The sequence below is a fragment of the Lissotriton helveticus genome, chromosome 7 (assembly GCF_964261635.1).
Source record: "Lissotriton helveticus chromosome 7, aLisHel1.1, whole genome shotgun sequence".
NCBI lineage: Eukaryota > Metazoa > Chordata > Amphibia > Caudata > Salamandridae > Lissotriton > Lissotriton helveticus.
The window spans coordinates 1,539,850,922-1,539,874,071 of record NC_136068.1 but is presented as its reverse complement, the minus strand read 5'-3'; the positions used below and the strand labels follow the sequence as shown (position 1 = coordinate 1,539,874,071).

The 23,150-nt window shown below is 46.2% G+C and overlaps 1 protein-coding gene across 1 annotated transcript in view; it reads left to right on the top strand.

Moving 5' to 3' along the window:
• Positions 1-23,150, top strand: part of LOC144767527 (uncharacterized) — a 279,414-nt gene that overhangs the window by 253,102 nt on the left and 3,162 nt on the right. The gene's annotated exons all lie outside the window — the stretch shown is intronic.

The following is a 23,150-nucleotide window of genomic DNA, read 5'->3' as shown; positions in this document are numbered from 1 at the left end:
CCCGCTGGTGGGTTCTTTCATCTCTGCCCATGTCACAGAAACGATAACTGCTATATTATTGAGGATGTTCTGGCCTAGTGTTGGTACCAACCCCAGAGCCAGAGACAAAATTTGAATTTATTATCTGTGTTTTTAATCTTGTCTAGATCATGCTTACAAATATTCTCTGACCGTTGTCAATTAGACTACTAGGTTCATAGGTCAATTCTGCTGTCCCTGTTAAAGAGAATAGGCCAGCTTGACAAAATACCAGGATCACTTCTAAGAATCGGATCCTCCTCTCCATCTGCATTCTGCCAGCACCCTCCTACCCAATAGTCGTCCACCACCACCACCATGTCCAATACCACCACCATGTCCAATACCACCACCACGTCCACCTCCACCACCACGTCCACCACCACCACCACGTCCACCACCACGTCCTCCACCACGTTCACCACTTCCACCACCATCACCACCACGTCCACCACCATGTCCTCCACCACGTCCATTACCACCACCACGTCCACCACCACCACGTCCACCACCACCACCACGTCCACCATCACCACCACTTCCACCACCACCATGTCCACCACCACCATGTCCACCACCACCACCATGTCCACCACCACCACCATGTCCACCACCACCACCACGTCCACCACCACGTCCACCACCACCACCACGTCCACCACCACCACGTCCACCACCACCACGTCCACCACCACCAGGTCCACCAACACCAGGTCCACCTCCAACACGTCCACCAACACGTCCACCACCACATTCACCACCAACATATCCACCACCAACACGTCCACCACCAACACGTCCACCACCAACATGTCAACCAGCACGTCCTCCACCACCACCACAACGTCCACCACCACCCGTGACAGGTAAAGTGTCACTGGAGGGCAGGGGTAATGGGAGTGTCAACCCCGGCTGTACATGGTACATTTAAGAATGCATTGGGTGTGAGAAGACGGGAATAGGGGCTAGAAGTATTACACCAGACCCAAGATACATTTTGAAGAGGCCCAATGTCACAGGGGCTCCTGTAAAAGCACTTGCAGCATCTCTACCTCACAGTGGCATACCTGCATGAGCCACTCACTCAAAACAAGCTGGCATAGCCAATAGGTCTCGCCTTTGGGACCTTATAAGTGTTTAGCCATGCAACAGTTGATGTTGTTGCACCAAGGATATTGTGCTGCATAACTAAACACTTATAAATAAGTAAACACTTATAAGGTCCCAAAGGCGAGACCTATTGGCTATGCCAATGCTTGTTAATATTGAAATGCTACTCTGAAGGAGCATCAAGTTCATTGGAGCTCAAATCTTTTATTCACTAAAATTTAAAAAGCATATGTTTGAACCATGATTTATTGAGGTTCATTGAATTCTTTATCACAGTAGCATTTTATGCAAATAAGACATTCATTTTTCATAATTTTTGGGTGTATTTTCTAACTAATATTGAAAGTGCTAGAATCTGGGATTATGAAGCCCATACACCGCATTTTCTTTAGGGCATTTCATACAGTACAATGGAGGGAGAGGTTGTTTGTGAGGTAGGGTAGGTCATTGGGACCTTTAATGTGTTTCTTTTGTTTACCCTTTTGCTCTCAGTATGGTCACGTCTATTTGTACACCGCAAAGATTGCCAAATAAATTATTGCTGTATAAAAAATCTTGCATTGTTAAACAAGCACCTTCTTCCTTTCTGCCCTGAGGGAATGTTTAAATATCTTTTATGAACAGCTAATGTAAGAATCCCTGACTACACACAAACAAGCATTGGCAAAGCCAGTTAGGTCGTGGCAATCCGAGAACTATTGGGGTTGTCAATGTTAATGTCTTTTAGTCATGTGTTGGGGAGTGGATGTATGTATTGTATTGTAATTGCATTTATATAGCGCTTACTACCCCTGACGAGGCATCAAAGTGCTTTTTCGGCAAGCAGCACGCTACTCTGGAACCCAAGAAGGATTAGTGTTGAATTAGTATAGTGAAATATGAAAGTAATTTGAGTGGTGGATAGGTTAGTCAGTTATTTGAATTGAGAAGGATAGCGGAGGGATAGAAGAGGGAAAAAGGTTTGCATTTATATAGCACTTGTTACCCCTGATGGAGTGTTGAAGTGCTTTTTTTTTCGTTTTTGACGAGTAGCACGCTACTCCGGAACCCATAAAGATTTAGTGGTAAATTATTATGGTGAAATATGAAAGTCATTTGAGTGGTGGATATTAGTCAGTTATTTGAATTGAGAAGGATAGCAGAGGGATAGAAGAGGGGGAAAGGGTTGCATTTATATAGTGCTTGCTACCCCATATGAGGTGTTGAAGCGCTTTTTTCAGCGAGTAGCCCGCTACTCGGAACCCATAAAGGATTAGTGGTGAATTAGTATAGTGAAATATGAAATTTGATTAGTGGATATGTTAGTCTGATATTTTGATTGAAAAGGGATAGAATAGCGAAGGATTTCGAGATTTTTTTGTGTTTTTTTAGACATCATAGCAGTAGTCGGAGGCTTGGGATGAGTAAAAAGGGATGTGGAGGGGAAGAGTCAGAGGGAAGAGTTTAGAAAGGCTTGTTTTGGGGGATCAGTATAGTAAAAAAAAAAGTGTCAGACAGTGCGAGGAGTGGTAAACCTATAAACGCTCCTTCTCAGGAATGGCGCCCAGGATCTGGAACTCACTCCCTCCCGAAACCAGGCTCATCTCCTCCAACAAACTTTTTAAGAAAGAAGTAAAAGCGATCTTCATGGCGAAATTCACATGAACTATTATTCGGTGCCTCCAGGACTCCGCGTTGTACTACCTCCTGACCCCTTGGTCTATTTGTATTACTGTATTACTTGTATTATCGACTCACTTGACTGTATAGGTTCCCTCTCTGCAGATCTTATTTTATACTATTGACGTGCCTATCTGACTTTGCACCCTTTACCTACACCACCTCAAATATTACCTACTGTTATACTACTGATTCTCCTGTGTGACTATGCACCCTGTACTCTCCTACCTCAACTATGCCTATCTCTATGCTATTTACAAAAGTAGTTTAAGCACGCTTAAACATGTATATGCTCCCTCTTTATGTACTTTCATATTATTGGCGTACCTGTTTGACTATGCACCGTGTACCTACACTACCTCAACTATGACCTACCTCTTATTTTGACCTACCTATGTAACTATGCATATCGTACCTAACTACCTCAACTATTACCTACTATTATGCTTGTCCTTGTCCGCCCATGTCCTTGTAAAGCGCTCTGATATCTGCAAAGATCTTGTTCGCGCTATATAAAACTTTGAAAATAAAAATAAATAAATAGAATAGGGGAGAGCCTAGAAAGGGCTATTTTGGGGGTCCTAAGTGGTATGGGGTTTAAGATGCATGAGAGAGTGGATGTAGAGGATATAATGATAGGGGTATAGGGTGAGGAATAGGGTAGTGCATTGGAAAGAATAGTAGAAAGAGGTTGGAGCTGAGTCAGAGAGTTGAGGTAGAAGATGATTTTGAGAGAAGTATAGGTTGAGAAATAGGGCAGTGCATTGTATATGCTGAATTAGAAGAAATTATTAAATATATAGATCCATAAGTACATGGAACGTTTATAGATGCATAAAGGAAGTAAGTATATGATGATTAAAGATATTGAATGAGGTATAGGGTGAGAAATAGGGTAGTGCATATTTTTGTTGTTGTTGAGGAAAGTATAAATTACATAGGTCCAAGAACATGGAAGTTATATAGATGCATACATTGCATAAAGGAAGGAAGTAAAAGTAGATTAAAGCTGCGTTCAATAAACTCTGGTATTCGAGTGTTGTACTTTAAAATGTCTTTTTTTAAATTATTTTTTTGAACATAATTATTCGACATGTTTATACAAAGCAATACACATGTAGAGGTACATATCTATAGCACAATTAAATGCTTATATACAGAGGGATATGCTGTATATTTCTGTTTGCTTATGGTGCTTATGTGGGGAAGAGCCAATTCTTGAGTATTTTTCTGATGATAAGGTGGTTATCGGTGGATCTTATGTTGGGGGTAAAGAGTTCCATATTTTGGCTGCTTGAACAGAGAAGCATGTGCCACCAATGTTTTTTTGTGTATCTTAGGATTTTGAGGGCAGGTGCCACTCTAGAGCGGAGGCTCCTATGATGTATGTGTTTGGTGATTTTATTCCTGATGAAGAGCGGACCCATTCCATGTATCGCTTTGGGGGTGATACAAAGCAGCTTGAATGTGGATCTTCTGGCAACCGGTAACCAATGTAGGGCTTTTCAAGGCAGGGGGATGTGGTCTCGCGGTTTGATATGCAAGCCGAGTTCTGAGGCCCTTGTAGTCTTTTCATAGTCGTTAAAGGTGATCCGTATTAGAGACTATATGCGTAATCGAGTTTGGACAGAACAAGAGAGATCGTAGATTGGACCTTGTGTAGAAATCCCAAATGGGGGAAGATTCGTCGCAGTTTTTATAGTAACAAAGTTTTTATAGTAACAATGCTGGATCTTGCAAGTTTGTCCACTTGAGCATTCATCGACAGCTCAGAGTCCATTGCCGTTTCGAGGTTTCTTACTTCCTTTAATACTTTAGGCAGTGATCCCAGTTCATCAGGCCAGGCGGTAAGCGGGTCATAATCTTTCCAATCGCCGTGAGTATTTCCGTTTTGGAAGCATTCAATTTGAGATGGCTCCACATCATCCATCGATCCACAGCTCTGAGACAATTGAAAATTGGCAAGTTTCCAATGTCTTTGAGGCATTCCAGTTGAAGTAGTATTTGCGTGCCATCTGCATAGCTATAGCACGTGAGGTGAAATTGATTGATCAGTACCGGTAATGACTTCATGTAGATGTTGAATAGCATGGGCGACATTATAGAGCCTTGAGGGACCCCAGCTTTGGTGGTGTACGGTTTGGACGAGAAAGGTGGGGTATGGATGACATTAGTTCTGTTTCGAAGGTAGGTCGTGATCCAGTCTAAAGCAGTCCCCTCTATGCCGGCTTTGTAGAGTCTTTGTATCAGAGTGTCATGGTCAACTGTGTCAAAGGCAACAAAGTGGTCCAAGAGGAGTAGCGCAGCTAACCCTTTGCGGTCATCTGTGTTCTTCAGGTCATCCCAGATGGCAAGGAGGGCAGAATCCCATTTGGAAGTCTGAAAGTATGGTATTGTCTTCAATGAATTGTGACATATGGGCGAACACTGCTCTTTCTATCAGTTTACCCAGGAAAGGTCCATTTGTAATGGGTCTGTAGTTGTCATGGTTCAGCGGGTCCAAGTTTGTTTTCTTCATTAAAAGATGTATATATGACTTTTTGAGTTCTTCTGGAAATATTCCGGTATTTAAGGAATCGTTGATGATTCTTCTGACTGGATTGGCTCCAGAGGATGTTAGAAGAATTGTCTTGAAAGTTTGCGGTGGACATGGGTCAGAACGGCTGCCGGCAGGCCTGCTTGCTTTGACCAGGTCCATAAATCCATTGTGTGAAATGTGTTGGAACGAACGGAGAGGTTGAGTTAGAGTATTCTTGGATTGTTGTTTCGTAAAAGGGTTGGTGCTGGTGCTTTGTCTCTGTTTTAAGTACGAGTCCAACGTGTCTGCTTTGTCCGTGTAATGATTTGCCAGTTTGTCTGTGACACCTTGAGTAACGAGATGGGTTCCTTATAGGCGATTTGGTTTACGAAATTCATTGAGTATTTTATAGATTTCTTGTTTTGCACATTTAACATTTTGCATTCTGTCTGAATAGTACCTTTTCTTTGATTTATTTATTTTTGATAATCAAATTTATTGTTTTACAACAAATAAAACAGATCGACAAAAGCATGGAAGACAATAGATCAATTACATCCTTGTAATTATAGCATCCCACTTTTTCGTACCCCATAAGACATACACAGGCAAAAGTAATGAAGCAAATCAATCCAAACCTTCCACAGTACCCAACCACTTCCCCCACACCCTTCGATATATTTTGGGACACCCTCTCGCCACGTAAAGGGCTTTCCCCAGGGTCGCGCACCAGTCCACCCCCCTTTGCCACCTCCCAAGGTCAGACGGGTCAGGACATTTCCATGCCGCCGCTGTGTCACGCTTGGCCACAATCATAGCTGTATTAAAAAATATCTTGTCACTCCTGGACCCATCTAGCCCGTCTGTGATTCCCAATAGTGAATGACGTGGGTCACGGGGAACCCCATCCCAGGACCTCCGTAAGCTCCTCCTCAATTGCCCCCCCAAAATCGCTCCAGGCGGGGACAGGTTCAAACCACATGGAAAAAAACAGCCTGGCCCTAATTACATCCCGCACAGGACGCGTCTGGGCGCAAGCCCGCTCGGTGAAGACGCAGGGGAGTGAGTTAAGCAGCATGTACATTTCTTTGCTTTTTTGATAGCTGACTTGTATAATTTGTTAATTTTCTGTAGGTGAAGTTTGTCTTGTTTGTTTTCTGTTTTGAGCCAGGCATGTTGCAGCTTTCTAATTTGTAGTTTTATGTCTTTTATCTCTGTATTTCTCCAAGGTGCTTATTTTCTTTTGTTCTGTTGTGTGGTTTTGAGTGGTATCAGGATATCAAAAGCTTCCTGTAGCCACTGATATTGTTTTTGAACAGAATGTATTGTTTCCAGATCTGTACTGGATGTTAGTTGGGTTTCTAAGTGTTCCATATTGATTTTGTTCCACGATCGATAGGTGGATGCACGTTAGGTGGTTTTAGGGGAGTTGCTTAGTGTTTATGTTGGAAAGCGAGCAAATGGTGGTCTGACCATGTGACCCGAGTTATAGTTTGAAAGGTAACTAGTTTGGTATTAGCAAAATTACATCTAGGATATGTCCAGCGATGTGTGTGGGTTTGTGCACAATCTGATGCAGGTTCAGTGCGTCTGAGCCATTGATTGTTTTTGGATAGGTCATATTGGGTTTGTCAAACCAAATGTTGAGGACGCCCAGAACACATAGGTTGGAGTGTATTGTTATCAGGTTTTAAACTGCGTCTAGACGTGTGCCTGGGAATGTCGCCTTGCAAGGTGGAGGTCTGTAAAGGAGCAAGAAGTTACAGGAGGAAGACGGTGTAGGATTGCTTCTTGTGAGAAGAGCCTCTCAATTCTTTATGGAGATGTCGTCAACTATAGCGATATGTAATGTTTGGTTGAACCCAACAGATAGACCACCTCTCTTTTTGCCTATACGATTTTGGGTGGTACTTTGATAGCCTAGAGGAATGGCTTCATGCAGGACTGGAGCCATATCATTGCCCAACCACGATTCAGTTATAAATAGTATGTCAGGTTTTACATCAGTGAGAAGGTCGTAGATGTGATGTTTGTTTTTAGAGAGTGATCGAGCATTTATTAGTAGACAGTTTAGAGAATGTGTTTGGTGACAGTGAGACTTAGTTTTGTAGAAGAGTGATCAGTATTGTGTGGGTTAGTAGCAGGTGTGTTTTAAGTGCTGGTATTATCTGTATTAGGATAGCAGGCTAAGAAGGCATTTTGATAGGTCTGTGTGCGTAGGTGGTGGAGAGGGTGTATGAGAGTGAGTTGGTGTGCTGTATTGTTTCTGTGGTGTCACCTTGTTGTGCAGTAGACCAGGATCTCACCGCCCTTGTCCAAGCACTCAATCAGGTACAAAACCATTAATCTCTACATCCAATAGAGGCACTAGCCGTAGGCCCAACCCTAGTCCCAGCAACCAATGACACAGGAAACGCTAGTCCCAACTTTCAATAAAAAGCCTAACCCTAGCCCTAGTCCCAACTCTATATTAATTGAATCACACACTCCGAAACCAATCTGAACCCTCAAATAACCAACCAATGACAACACTAACCCTAATCCAATAGAAACACCAGATACAACTACCAATCAGTGTGCACATGTAACAACCAATAGCAGACTATATAAAGTCCCAGCGACCTCAGACAAGGTTTGCTGGCCTGGTAGTTGGAAGCTGCTCCTCTATGCAGAATCTCCTTGGAGACAGACAGGCTCAATCCACACTTTAGACTTCTGCAGGTAAGGGCCTAACAAACTCTGTCCTCTAACAATACTGTTTGTATAAAACTTAACTCACTATCCTAGCCAAAAAACGAAGTGCACAAACCCTTTAAAACACAGTTTAAACAGCTCACAGCAGATTACTGCTGTCTCAGAGCACCCTCTAATGTAGAATATCCTTGCTGCTTAGAGGGGGTGGGGGGAGTGAGGGCTGGTTTTACCCAATTGCTGAGGGTGCACTGCTTAACATACAGCTCTTAGTACAGAGCAAAGGAGAAATTTAGAGGGAAAACGGATAGTCACAGGAAATGAGAGGGAAAAACTGCAGAGTTTGGACAGCAAATCCCACAATTCAACAGGTTCAATGTAGACCGTCACAGACCAGTAAAAACCACAAGTTTATACACAAAACAGGGATAAATTATGCAATCGCGGGCAGGTTAAACTACCATTTTAAAACTGTAATAACTACAAGCAGAGACAGGTAAATTAAAAAGAAAAGTTAAAGAAAATCGCTTTTTAAATTTTAGGAAAGAGACTGCACTAGTCTGCCTCCCTACCACCTCCTGGACTTTGCGGGGGCACAGGTAATCTGCAACTCACAAAATGGAAGTGAATCCAAAGAAGCTATGTGTTAATAAGGCTACCCTTTGAATCTGACATACTCCTGGATGATGAATATGCACATGAACAGCAGCAACATTGGGGCACTCTTACAGCCCTCCATACTTCCTGCAACAAAATGGACAATGGCTTCATAGCACTTCAGGCCCCCAACTCTGGAAGCTACCTGTTATCTACACAATACACCTAACAGAGGGAGAGATTGTGGGCATATTCAGTGGAGTAGCCATGGTGTCCTTAAGTCTAGTGCAAGAAAGAAAATGCCCCCCCCTCCCTCCCTCTTCCCCCCCCCCCGGCCCCCCCGGAAGCAGTATACAAAACTGCAATAAGCAAGGTTCAGTGGACCCGGGCAACTGCTCCAATGCAAGCTGCGCCCCTGCATATGCTGCGTGAATACTATGAGAAGGGCATGGGACAAAGTGCACGGGGAGGTGTTATCAATGTACAAGGGATGTCTGCAGGATTATCTCTAGCACTGGGCTTGGCGTCCGGATGTGAGACACCTTCAAAGAGGCAGCTTTTACTTTTGGGCAGTCTAGTTCCACAGTTAAAGTGCACTCTAGAAGCAAGAACGGAGAAAGGATGCACACGGTAGAGACCTCTGCATTTCTAAAGCAAACAAATTGCACATAAATATTTATTTCAACTGTAAAGAGCTTATGAACTCTGTGCAGACATGAGAAGGGATGTGCTAGAGTGGCATCCTGTTACTGACGTGAAAGGTTGTTCAACTGCAGAATGCTTGGGATGGAACCATATCACTGCACAGTCATACACTGACCATATAACACACCACACTATTTTCACTTGTTGTTACACCGAACACCAATACAATTCGCCCATCCCGGCAGGTAGTCGTCCTGAAACAGAAACAAAAATTAAAACAAGGCACATCATCTGTGCAGGGGCTAGAGGTGAGGGGGCAGACGAGGAAGCCAGCTGTGTTCAACACAGAAAAAACACTCAGGGCGTGGTTAGAAGACCCTGGTGGTGGATAGACACGACCACAGAGCTAGTTAGGAATCTGAATAACACTGCAGGGCTCCTCGGCTACCGGCGTAGAGGTCACAGGGTCTGGAGGAAGGGTGCAGGCCAGTAAAGGAGAGGGCAGGGTCTTTACAGATTTTTCTACACAGCCGAAAATTAGAGCAAAAAGAGGCACAACATGACGTCACATCGAAAGTGTACTTGCACCCTCCCACTCCATAAAAAAAGAATACTCATAATACATAAATTTACGTCCGCACTCGGGCTGCTGTAGAAAAGTCGATGAAATGGATGGCCGTCATATTGACTTATACAAACACACATATCCCATATAAATAAGCTTTGACCAATCATTGGCAAACGATACCCAGGGGCGGTACCATCCATTAAGAAGAACGGTAATTACAAGAAAATCATCCAAAATGGATAAGGTCAGCAAAACAAAACATGTTTACTTTTCAGGTTAGTAGTGTGAGAGGATATGGCGTAACATACAGAGCTGCAACTTTGAGACTGGATAACTGGGTTAGAGTCTTTGATGCCGGCTCTCTACGTGCCTTTAAAAAAAATGCCAATCGGACCAAATAAAATTAAACAATGGCAAGTCGAAAAATACCGAACCGAAACAATATTACAAATGCCTTACAAATGACAATCCGTACTACAGCAATGGTTGAACTCCATCGAGTGAATGCGTACAGGATCGGGTGAACTTGTACAGGAACAAAAACCCCACATTTCCAAAGAAGTGCAGAAACAAAATAAAACAAGCAATAAATGACCCAGGACCAATTCAAATAAAAAAAGAGAGCGCCGAACGAACCATAAATAAACAAAAAAATAGGGGGACATGTAACAGGGCCAGTAGCTATGAAATTGAAAAACACACTCACGTGGGGCAAATAGCAACATTTCACCAATCAAAAGAAGGAACAAATGAAAAGCGATGGGCGTGATGAAAGCCTACAGAGTAGATACAGCATGTCGTGAAGAGACAGCCCATGCCTTACTTAGGCGAGACCTAAAGCGATTGCAATGCAATAGGTTTCGCATTACTGAAGGTTTAAGCTGTTGGCGTTGCTAATATTAATACAAAGCTAACTCTGCAATTGTAACAAAAGTAAACAAATCGGGGGTAAAATGGCGGACAATTGTTTGTTTTTCTTCTATTTGCTGCATCGGGGGACGTCGAGGATCAGACGTGCCGAGGCGTTCTGGATTCGTTGTAGTAGTCTCAGGATCTTGGTTGTTGTTCCTGAGTAGAGGGCGTTCCCGTAGTCGAGTCTGCTGGTGATGAGGGCCTGGGTGACGGTTTTTCTTGTGTCGGGAGGGATCCATTTGAAGATCCTGCTGAGCATTCGGAGGGTGTTGAAGCAGGACGCAGAGACGGCGTTGACTTGCCTGGTCATGGACAGGGTGGAGTCGAGGATGACCCCCAAGTTGCGTGCGTGGTCTGTGGGTTCCGGGGCTGTGCCTAGCGATGTGGGCCACCAAGAGTCGTCCCAGGCTGATGGGGTGGGTCCGAGAATAAGGACCTACGTCTTGTCTGAATTCAGCTTCAGTCTGCTGTCATTCATCAAGTCGGCTACGGCCTTCATTCCTCTGTGGAGGTTGGCTTTAGCGGTGTGGGGTTCTTCGGTGAGGCATATGATCAGCTGGGTGTCGTCGGCGTAGGAGATGATGTTGAGGTTGTGTTGTCGTGCGACGTGGGCGAGCGGTGCCATGTAGATATTGAACAGCGTCGGGCTGAGGGAGGATCCCTGTGGGACGCCGCCGATGATCTCGGTGGTTTTCGAGCAGAAGGGTGGTAGGCGGACGCTCTGGCGTTCTGCCAGGGAGGAAGGATGTGGTCCAGGCTAGGGCCTTCTCTTGGATTCCGGCGTCCTGGAGGCGTGCTTATAGGGTGCGGTGGCAGACGGTGTCTAAGGCAGCTGATAGGTCCAGGAGGATGAGGGCGGCTGTTTCTCCTTTGTCCATCAGGATCCTGATGTCGTCAGTGGCGGCGATGAGGGCGGTCTCGGTGCTGTGGTTGCTGCGGAAACCGGATTGGGAAGGGTCCATGATGTTGTTGTCTTCGAGGTAGCGGGTTAGCTGTTTGTTGACAATCTTCTCTGTCACTTTTGCCGGGAACAGGAGCAGGGAGATGGGCCGGAAGTTCGTGAGGTCCTTGGGGTTCGCCTTGGGCTTCTTCAGAAGGGCGTTGATCTCGGCGTGCTTCCAGCTTTCCAGGAAGGTTGCTGTCTCGAAGGAGCTGTTGATTGTTTTCCGGAGGTGGGGCGCGATGGTTGTGCAGGCTTGGTGAGGGCAGGGGTCAGATGGGGATCCGGAGTGGATGGAGTTCATGGTTTTGATGGTGCCTTCGTCGCGGACGTTGGACCAGGCGGTCAGGCGGCTGGTGCGGGTAGTGGTCGCAGGGGTGGTGGACTTGGTGGTGGGTGCGGGGGTCTCGGAGTTGAAGCTGTCGTGGATGTCGGTGATCTTGCGGTGAAAGAAGGTGGCCAGGGAGTCGCACAGGTCTTGTGATGGTGGGATGTCATTGGTGTTGGAGCTGAGGTTGGAGAGTTCTTTCACGATGCTGAAGAGCTCTTTGGTGTTGTTTGCGTTGTTGTCTAGGCGGTCCTTGAAGGCGGTCCTCTTGGCGGTCCTGATGAGTTGGTGGTGTCTGTGGGTGGCGCTCTTGTGGGCTGTGTGGCTGTCTGGTGTGCGGTCGTGGAGCCATTTCTTCTCCAGCTTCCGATAGGTGCGCTTGGAGATCCGGGGGTCTTCGGTGAACCAGGCGACTTTCTTGTTGGTGTGGTTGGTTGTGGGGGGTTTGAGAGGGGCGAGGGTGTTGGCGCAGTCGTTGATCCACTGTTTGATGTTGGTCGCGGCGGTGTCGGGGACGGTGGGGTCGGCGGGTGGTCTCAGGGCGAGGGTGGTAGTCAGTTGGTCCTTGGTGACCTTGCCCCAGCAGCGGTGTGGCAGCTGTTTGGTGCGGTGGTGTGTTGGGTTTCCTGAAGGTGAAGTGGACGCATCTGTGGTCGGTCCAGTGGGGTTCGGTGGTGTGATTGAAGGAGACGTCGGGCATGTAGAGAAGATGGGATCCAGCGTGTGTCCAGCGGCGTGGGTGTCGTCACAAGCTGTTTGAGTCCGAGGTTGCCAAGGTTGTCGAGCAGGGCGGTGGAGTTGGCGTCGTTGTTGTTCTCGAGGTGGAAGTTCAGGTCCCCGAGGAGGATGTAGTCCGTGGAGGCGAGGGCGTGGGTGCCGACGAGGTCAGCGATGGTGTCGCTGAACTGTGGTCTTGGTCCGGGTGGTCTGTAGACGAGTGTTCCTCGGAGGGTCGTGTTGGGGTCGGTGTGGATCTGGAAGTGCATGTGCTCGGCAGTGGTGAGGGTGTCGTCGGTGTTGGTCGAGACTCTGATGGTGTCCTTGTGGATGATGGCGATTCCCCCTCCAACTCCGTTGGTGCGGTCTCTGCGGGTGATCTTGTAGCCCTGTGGGATGGCTATGGCGATGTCTGGTGCCGAGGTGGCGTTCAGCCAGGTCTCCGTCAGGAAGGCCACGTAGGGGGCGGTAGAGTCTAGGAGGTCCCAGAGTTTGATGGCGTGCTTGCGAGCGGAGCGGGTGTTTAGGAGGATGCAGCGGAGGTGGTTGGGTTCTCCGGTAGGTGGTTTGGTGGGCTGGATGCTGGTGAATCTGCAGTTCTGGCAGGCGAAGGGCCTTTGGGTGTGCTTCGGGGTGGCCCGGTAGCAGGGGTGGTCTCGTCCGGTGTGGAGTGCGTTGAGGGTGCTGGAGTCGTGCAGTCTGGCGTAGCGGGGGGCACGGGGTCCTGGGGTTCTGGCGCTGGGCGCGATCCAGGTGCGGACGAGCACAGACGGGCTTGCCTTTGGTGCGCCAGCGGCGCAGCCGCTGCGCGCGGCCTCCATATGAGGTGCAGAGGGAGGGAGGAGCAGCTGGGAGGTGGGAGCGGGACGGCCAATGGGGTTCAGGGACGCAGCGGCGGGAAAACGGCGGGGACACGGGAGGCGGGGGAGAAGAGGGGCAAAACAGGCACAGGGGTTCAGAAGCAAAAGGGTGGAAAGTGGATGGAAAGGATGGAAAGTGAACAAAAAAACAAAGGATGGACACCAAATACCAGCAGACACAGCTCAGTAGCGATGCAGGCGGGCGGCAGCGGAACACGGTCACACAGGGGGCTGCGTGGCGGCAAGGGGAGCGACCTGCCTGGTGACAGGGTCAGAGGTCGCTCTCTCTACTTCTGCGCGGCCTCCATATGAGGTGCAGAGGGAGGGAGGAGCAGCTGGGAGGTGGGAGCGGGGTGGCCAATGCGGGACAGGGGGGCGGGGCCCAAGGGACACAGCGGCGGGAAAACGGCGGGGACACGGGAGGCGGGGGAGAAAAGGGGCAAAACGGGCACAGGGGTTCAGAAGCAAAAGGGTGGAAAGTGAACAAAAAACAAAGGATGGACACCAAATATCAGCAGACACAGCTCAGTAGCGATGCAGGCGGGCGGCAGCGGAACACGGTCACACAGGGGGCTGCGTGGCGGCGAGGGGAGCGACCTGCCTGGTGTACTGCTCCGAGGCTGTATTTACAAAGTACCGAGTAACAACAAATGTAACAGGGGGTTTCATCATGGGAGGTTACAAGAAGATAAAAGACTGTACAAAGGTGGTACTACTAAGCCTACTGACCAATGAAAAGCCAACATTTACAAAGGACAGTGAAATGAGCCAATTAAAAAGATGGGCCGAAAGTGGGCGTAGTTTCAAGTCCATACCTTAATACAGCATGTCTGGACGAGACCGAGCGCACGCTGCCTAGGCGAGACCTAAAAAGTGAGACCCACCCAATGGTGAAATAAAATGAAGAATTGGCTGAAGATTAGGTAGGGGAATCTGAAAGTTGTCTGTCCAATGCTCTAATTTCCCTACACTTTCTGTTAAAAAAATAAAACCCTGCAGCCTTAGTTAAGACAATCAAAGAGGGGAGCAGTTCTAGGAACAGAAAGGCTAGTAAGACAGCGGCATTGTCATGTAAACAGAAAAAACTGCTGCATGTGATGTTTTTTCTTTTCAGATAAGGGGCTTGCTTAATAACTCCTCCCTAACCTTGTTAGGTCTCCGCCTAGCGAAGGCTGCGCTGGCGCAGTCTCGCTGGGAAGAACTGATGTTTTAGAGAGTGGGGCTTGAACCGGCCCCTCTTCTCCATTGGCTGGCTTCCTAAATGGAGGCCAGCCATTGGAGGAGCGGGGCGTCACTCCGTTCAAGCCTCGTCTTATTGGGATTCGGGGGGGGTGTTTTTTACTTTCTTTCTTTTTTCTTTCTCTCCTCTTCCCATTGGCTGGAATTTTACCTTCCAGCCAATGGAAAGAGGAGAGAAAGAAAAACACGCCCCGAATCCCAAAATGACGCTGCGTTTCTCCTAGGCATTTCTGCTTCGCCTCGGAGAAACATGGTGGTGTGCATGGCGTTGTCTGACCGGCCGCGCTACAGACAGAGAACACCCCCCCTGAACTGGTACGTTTTCTTGTTTTTTCTCTCTGCGCATTGTCACTTCAAAGCAGGAAAACATCGTAGGTTTATTTTTTCCTTCCTCGTGGTCGGAGCCGGCAAGCATCGCACTCCCTCACACAGCACTGCACTGTTGGTACAGCGCTTCTAGGCGACTGAGGGTTCACCCTGACAGCACCCAAAAGCAGGTTGGGCCGGAGAGGGTGCCCAGGAGCCACCAGCTGACTTCCTCCGGCCCGTGTACTTGTCCAGTGGAGAGGATCACTGCTGGTGCTCCTGTTCGTTGTGCGTCAAGCTGAGCAGGCGGCCGAGCGAGGACCAGCAACTGGAGAGAGTCCCACGGCTCTCCTGCACCGTCTGGAACAGCCTGGTGATCGCCTTCCACATGCCGGGCAAGAGCGAGGTGTTGAGGATTGAGCGGGGCCGGCTGCAGGCCTTCTCGCCGCTACACTCCTACTGGCTGCGTGTGTGTAGTGCCCGGGAGCCTGCCAGGGACAAGGCGCCCCCAAAGCTAGACAAGGCGGGTGAGTAGAAGTGAACAGCCATAATATTTAACTGGGACCTGTTCACGCCTATGTCTGGCTCATATTCTGTGGTGGCAGGTGTCTCGGGATTAGCAAGCAGGCAGTGTGAAGGGTTAGTGTGCAAATGAGTAAAAGATCCATTGCCGGGTCAAAGGGTATTGGATGGTGAGGGGGTGGTTGCTATGTATATTCTGGGAACAATGGCGTCCGCTTCATGCTTTTTTTTTTTAAACCGTGTTTCTGTCTGGTGCCGCACGTGTTCTGTTTTTCCTCTCTGCGCCCAACACCGTAGCGCTGACAGCCCCGTGCCCTCAGGGCATGCCTTACATGCTCTCACCCTCCAGGAAGGCCCTCTCCAGCCTCCGCCAGGGCTCAGATCTCCGTGCCCTCAGGAATTGTCCTACAAGCTGGCACCCCCCAGGAGGGCCCTCTCCACCCTCCGCCGGGGCGGACAGCTCTGCGCTGGCACCCACCGGGAGGGACCTCTCCACTCTCTGCCAGGGCTGAGAGGTCCTTGCCCTCGGGACTAGGTGCTTGCACTCACCGGGAGGGCACTCTCTACCCTCCGCCCGGGGCGGAGAGCTCCAGGCTCAGGTAGCCCAGGCCGCCGAGTCTGCTTCCGGCTCATGGAAGCGGATCCCGGCCCGGAGGCTGCCCCCACCCTCTCCCCCCTGCGATGACGGCTCCCCGGGGAGGGATGTGATTAGTAAACATGACTATATTGTCATAGTGTGATCTGTTGCGAGTCTCAGTGGCTGCAGTGAGTGTGCAGTGGACCGGTCGTGGACGTGGGACACAGGGGCCCCTTCTATTGCTGGCACAGGTCTCGGAGGCTACGACGGGGCAGTGGGGGCGCAGGGGGCTTCCTTCTGCAGCTGGTACTGACCAGACGGGCTGCGGTGGGAGGGGGGCGAACCCCCATTCACAGGGTGTGCACGCCCCTCTTCCGTGTCTGCACTGTCCAGGGTGTGGTCACTCTCCACACCTTGGGCGTTCTAAAGTGATTGCTGCCTCTTTGGTCTCCTGTGCGTTCTGCGTCTCTTCCTGTGTTTGTACACACACTGAGCCTTAGTGTTCCACTCTATTTTTAGGCACATGAGACACTTTTTAAGGTCGTAAAAATGTCACGCGTGTAAGAATAGCACCGTCCCACCTATATCTGTACCCCCTTACTTGCAAAATTCGACACCCCCATGTCCAATTCAACCCTATAAGCTTAACAGCTGTGTGGGCAGCCTAGAGCCTTGAAGACAGTGAATGTCTGTTCCCACACAGTACAGCCCTTGTGATCGTTATGCAGTTGGCATGATTTTTTTTTACTGTTGCTGCTCATGCACTGTTTGCTTCCACTTTAGCTGTTCACGAGGTGTGCACCCCCTTCCTACCTGCGGGTGAAATGTATGCACCTATCCCAGTTGTGTGTGGGGGGGGGCTCTGTGTGTGTGTGTGTGAGGGGGGGCTCTGTGTGTGTGTGTGAGGGGGGGCTCTGTGTGTGTGTGTGTGGGGGCTCTGTGTGTGGGGGGGCTCTGTGTGTGTGTGTGTGTGGGGCTGTGTGTTTGTGTGTGTGTGGGGCTGTGTGTGTGTGTGTGTGTGTGTGGGGCTCTGTGTGTGTGGGGGGCTCTGTGTGTGTGGGGGCCTCTGTGTGTGTGGGGGGCTCTGTGTGTGGGGGGGGCTCTGTGTGTGGGGCTGTGTGTGTGGGGGGGGGCTGTGTGTGTGGGGGGGGCTCTGTGTGTGTGGGGGGCTCTGTGTGTGTGGGGGGCTCCGTGTGGGTGCAAATGCAATAGGTCCCGCATTTGCGAGAGATTAAGTTATTGACATTGTAAATGACAATGACATTTATTTATCTGTTTTCAAAACCAACACATAAATAAAAAAATTGTCATTTACAATGCCAATAGCTCTAACTTTGGCAAGGCGAGACCTTTGCATTGTAAATGCTTGTTTTTAGATACAAAGCAGTCTGTAAAGAGGGTAAGAAAATTAAAAACCCACTGACTAGCTCATAGATCATTATGATCTTTTGGAAATGTCCACTCTTTAAAATCCCTCTGATCTGCAAATTTGCAGTTGGTGGGTTATGTAACTGCTAATAAAGGGAAGGAAATTACAAAAGTTGGTTTCCATTTCAATCTGGCAAAATGGTTCATTCTAAAAATGTTTGTTAAAATCTCATAAAACAATGGGTTTCTGTTGTACCGGAGTCTGATATAGTTAAAGCCCCCCCTATCCAGAAAGGATTTTTAACAAACCATCAGGGGGTTATGCCAAATCAAGTTTTCATTCCACTTAATTCGCTTGGAAAAAAAAAACACAATACATGTAGCACAACGGGAGAGAAGGAAAACGTTACAGTGGTTGTTTCTACAAATCCCGCATCGCCACATAATTGTTGAATCGCTATACCTGCTTAGGAAATATATCTGGTGATGAATGGAATGATCTGAATTCAAGTAATCTGTATTAATATGAGGGATCCATGCAGCCTGTATCTCCTATCTTGGAATGGCCATCTTTTTATAGCGCACTTACAAATGGATTTGTAGAGGAGGTTTAAGTCTAAATGATATTTACAGGAGACATGGTTGAGTGAAGACCCCATAATAGAAGCAATCATCTGGAGGGTTACTCACATTAGTTTCAATTGAAGTGACAAAACCATGCCTAGAATTCCTGCAAAGTGCTAATGGATATTGGCAAGTAAAATAGGTTTGTAGTCCAGAATATTAGAACTAGAATTTTTGATATTGATAAACGTAGATTTTGTTCAGGAGGATAAGTTGATAGGAAAAGTGGATCTTAACAAAGTTGAAAGTGATTTATGTGGAATTATGCACCTTTTTCCAAATGGTGTCGTTTATATGTTGGGTAATTTTAATTTTAAGTTTAAACACAAAATATTATAACACAGTCAAATATCTATTGATGACAACCTTATCCCTGTAGATTTCTTTCCCAATGTATTGGTATCAAAACATGCTAAGGATGTTGTGCACTTTGAAACATGTTGGGAAGGATGCATGGTGTTTACTTCTTGAACTAAAACAACGCGTGCCTTTACAACGTGGTTTTTAGTTTGCGGTGTACGTCACAACGCATGCTATTACAATGTATGGCATTAGTTTGCATGCCCTTAGAAATGCATACAAAATGCCTTTACAATGGCCTCCATTTCCCCACATCCTAAATAAAAAAAACCCTGACCCTAAACGATCAAACATGACCATAGACTACGACCCCCTGCCCCTAAGCCCTAACAGTTGCATACCCTACCACCCTCTAACACTACCCCAAACCCTAAGCCCTAAACACCAAAACAGTAAGATACACTACCCAGTAACATACAGTACCTCAAACCCTAAGCCCTAAACAGTAATATACACCATCCCCCCTGACACAACCCCAAACCCTAAGCCCTAAACACCAAAACAGTAACATACACTACCCCTAAACAGTAATATACACTATCCCCCCCTGACACTACCCCAAACCCTAAGCCTTAAAACATACCGTCACCTTTGTTTCCTCGTGGTTCCTGTGCAGCGTCACGATCTCTGCTCCCGGTTCCAGCATCGCCATTACATCGCACACGCACACGCATGCGCAAGCGCATGCGATGTAATGGTATGCGTCGCAATGTCCACTCGTAATGTCGCATGCGTTGTAACGCATGCGACATAAAGCCATGCGTAGTGTTACCGGCGCGATAATGGTTGTTCGCCGTTGGGAATGGTTTGTCTAAAACGTTCCAAGCAAGCATACGAGCATCACAGACGTTCTGCAATGGGTATCAGCATTGCACAATTGATTATATGTTTATAGCTGTATGGTCTTTTAACTAGTTTTGGATCTTAGACATTTTAAAATAAGAAGAAAGTTCTCATTGGCCAATACAAGAAAAAATCAATTTAAATTTTGAATTCATAAGATCCAGAAGTCTCCTTTTCAACTTGGACTACCCACATCGCCCAATGACATGTTTAGATGAAAGCCATCCTTTCCAACTCACTGAATTCTAGAATTATAAAAAAAAAATGCCTAGCTATTGATTTAGGTGGGTGCAATACAGAGTGGTACTCTGAAATAATAAAGGACGGTGTGGCTTATTTGAGGGTTGAGGTGAAGAAATCTGGTATAGTTGAGGATAATCTGAAGGCAAAATATGTTACTAATAGAGCCTGGTTTGAAAGTTACTGTCAACAATTCAAAAGATACCCAAGGAAGATATATTACCTCAATGATATTGAATGACTCAAGAGAATGGAAAATGCAAGCAATTTAAAAGTAAATATAGGAATGTAATGCAGAATGAGAAATTAGAGTTTTACAAGAAGTGCTGGAATCAAGCGTTTGACGCTATATAATTCCAAGGACTGTAGAGGATTCTGGAAGTTAATGTGCCATGGTATTTTGAAGAAGCTGCTCTAATTTGCAGAATACTTGAAGAGTCCAGGAAACCTTTCCTAGGAGAAGTGTATCTACCTCTCCGATTGGAACCCCACAAGAATATCAAAGTGGTTCCTCACACGTAGATTTATCTTCTTTTGAAATAACAAAACAAATTATCCACCCAAGTCATACCAGTGGTTACTCACAAAACCAGGTTAGGTGGGTGGGACAACATATTTGCCCCCAGCTTTTGATGGATTACACAAAAACTTCTCTGACTTTTGATAAGGGCCTGTGACTAAGCCAGTACACCAAAAGGATAACCCAATATTATTATTTTTTTTAAATACAGCTTGCACAACGTTAAAGATTTAAGAGCAAAACTATATGCAAAATAATGTTTTAAGACCTAAAATTAAGGATGGAGAAAAATAATTTTGTTTCTGTTGAACAGTGTGCTTTTAGAATCATTTGACCATACACGACTGTCTCAGTTAATGTGCAGTGGTGAGGGAATCTATCGAGAGTTAGGAAAAATTATTCTGTTGCTTTGTTGAGGTTAGAGTCTCTTATGATCGTGTAAATCCAAATCTATAAAGGCCAAAAAATGACTAATTTGTCTATTACCATTGGTTTATATCAGTTTTAAAGAGCACAACATTCTCAGAATAAGGCCAGAATAAAAATTGATCACAAAGATTCTTTTTATGAGAAAATATGAATCTTTAATGGATTTTAGTAGGGATGCTATAGGCTCCATTGATATGATTATTATTTTTGGCAGCCCTTCTAACTGTCCTAACACAAAATATCTCATGTTGACCAAAGATAGGTGGGATCCATCAGCCATTGAACTGTTGCTGTTATACACATTTTTCTCCTGCCTACTACAGCATAACATGAGGCAATGCGTCAGCTCACTTCAGCCTTTGGCTAACTTCGTGAGTGATGGCTTACCTCTCTTTCTCAAAGCGCGCATCTTTACACAAAGTAGTTCCCATCAGTGCCAAGTCAATGTGTATTGTTCTGAGGGCCAAAATATGTTTTACTTCTTGCCAATTTTCTTTTTTAATTGCGAGAGCCAGGGGTTGTCTTAACAATAAAGTTTCACATAAAACATGAACAAATAAGAACCGACGAATCTAAAAGGCTGGCAGCCAACGGTGAACATATTGGCTTGGCCTAAGCTTGTTTATTATCTTGTTAATGTTTCCCTGAATACTAGAACATTCATTTGATCAGAGCAAATCCATGCCAAGACAGTTCAAGCACCTTTTTTTCCGGCTGACTTAAGAATCCTTAAGCCGATTCTATTTGAAAGGAAAGGCCTTTTCATAACACAGCACCAACATGCTAGATAGATAACACATCGAAGCCTGTGTGTCACAGTAGACCTCATTGTCCCCGATTATCAGCAGCTTCTTCGTTTTGCAGGCAGGGACAAGGGCCCACAGTTCATTTGTTCTTACTACTATTCATCTTACTTTGTTGGCCTGTGAACACATTTAGCCCCGCCTTGCTAATTCTTAGTTAAGTTGATACCACTATCATGCTTTGAATTTCATCACACTTTACAGCCTTACTCTTCATTGACAATGTTTGATTCTCAGACTGGGTGCTACTTCTGCTCCAGAATAAGAATTGACAACAGGACTTGTCAAAGCAATAGGTCTCTGACCGCCTCAGGCTCTCATTTGAAGATGACCTATAAATGTGCAGGTAATACCCTGTGGCCGTATTATGGAACACAACACAACACTCCGGAGGTAAAGTAGCGCTCCTGGATTTAGGATACAATCCTGGAATTGCGATCCTGGAGAAAATAAATGTGATCAAGTGTGTCAAACAGCAGATGCTGCTATCACACCAGTTGTTTCTCAAATGTTGTTGCATTTATTTAAATTCGCTCCCACCTTTCTGCTTGAAACATCTGTAAAGCGATGCCAAGGTAACACATTTTACCTTATCATCACTAAAGGTAGACATCAATTACCATGGTTCCATTGGGCACTCATCGCAACTGCTTCATGCGTTAGGCATTCAGCTATCAAAGATGCTTGAATTCATAGCAGTTTTCTACCCTTAACATGGCAATGCTTTCTCCATACATACGAACATCATGCCATGTACCAATGTCTGCTTTGTCAATGGTGGGTTTCAAACTGGATGATCTAACATTGAAGAATCGACTGATACCTGTAAATAATGCCTTCTACCATAGGGATATTGATGACCTGGCGTTCGCTTAGCTTATAGTTGAAGGTTTTACATCATTATATCGTGGCAAGCTAGTGCCACTAAGTTTGCACGATGGGAGAATTGAAATGTTATGTTAGTGTCATTAATCTATGATGCGTTTTGCTATTGGTATTGCCTTGGAGCGTTAAATTGTCAAGGTAATTTTCCCCTTTGTGTTTGAGGAATCATCATAGACGGAATTGGCTTGAGAAGTTGTCTCATCAATTTTGTATTTGTGGTTCTTTGCTTATTTTACTAAGCATGCCTTAATCTTTGATTTGCCAAGTTAGTGTTTTATGGGTGTGGCATGTGCATTGCCTGCATTGCATAAGTGAGTGAGGTAATTGTATATTTGTATGATCAAGTTGAATAAATCATGTATAACACTGAGGAAAAGATTTGGAAAGGATATAAAGTAACAAGGGCCTGATTTAGGGTTTAGCAGACAGGGTGGCGTCTGACTTTGTCAGCCATGTTATCTTTACCCCCCACACACCAAATAGAGAGCTGTCTGCTGACCCAGCGGACAACTCTGTACATTGGCAGCAACTGCTTCAGTCATGGTGGCTCCGGTCAATGTTTGACAAATTTGAAGGGTAGCACAGTCAAACATGGAAGCCAGCCATCAAACAATACAAAGTGTTTTATTTTTCAAAAACAAACTTCCAAAGTAGGAGTTTGTTTCTAAAAAATAAAAAAACGAATCGCCGCCACACCATAGGCGGTTTCTCATTCGTTTTTATCCTGTCCCTTAAAGGACAGTACAAAAACACATAACTCCATACACCCAAATTCAGCAAATGGTTTTATGTTCATCTTCTAATGGGCTCAACTCGGTTAGACTATCAGAGGATGTTTTTGTCGATTGAGTACATTGTACTGCATTGCCAT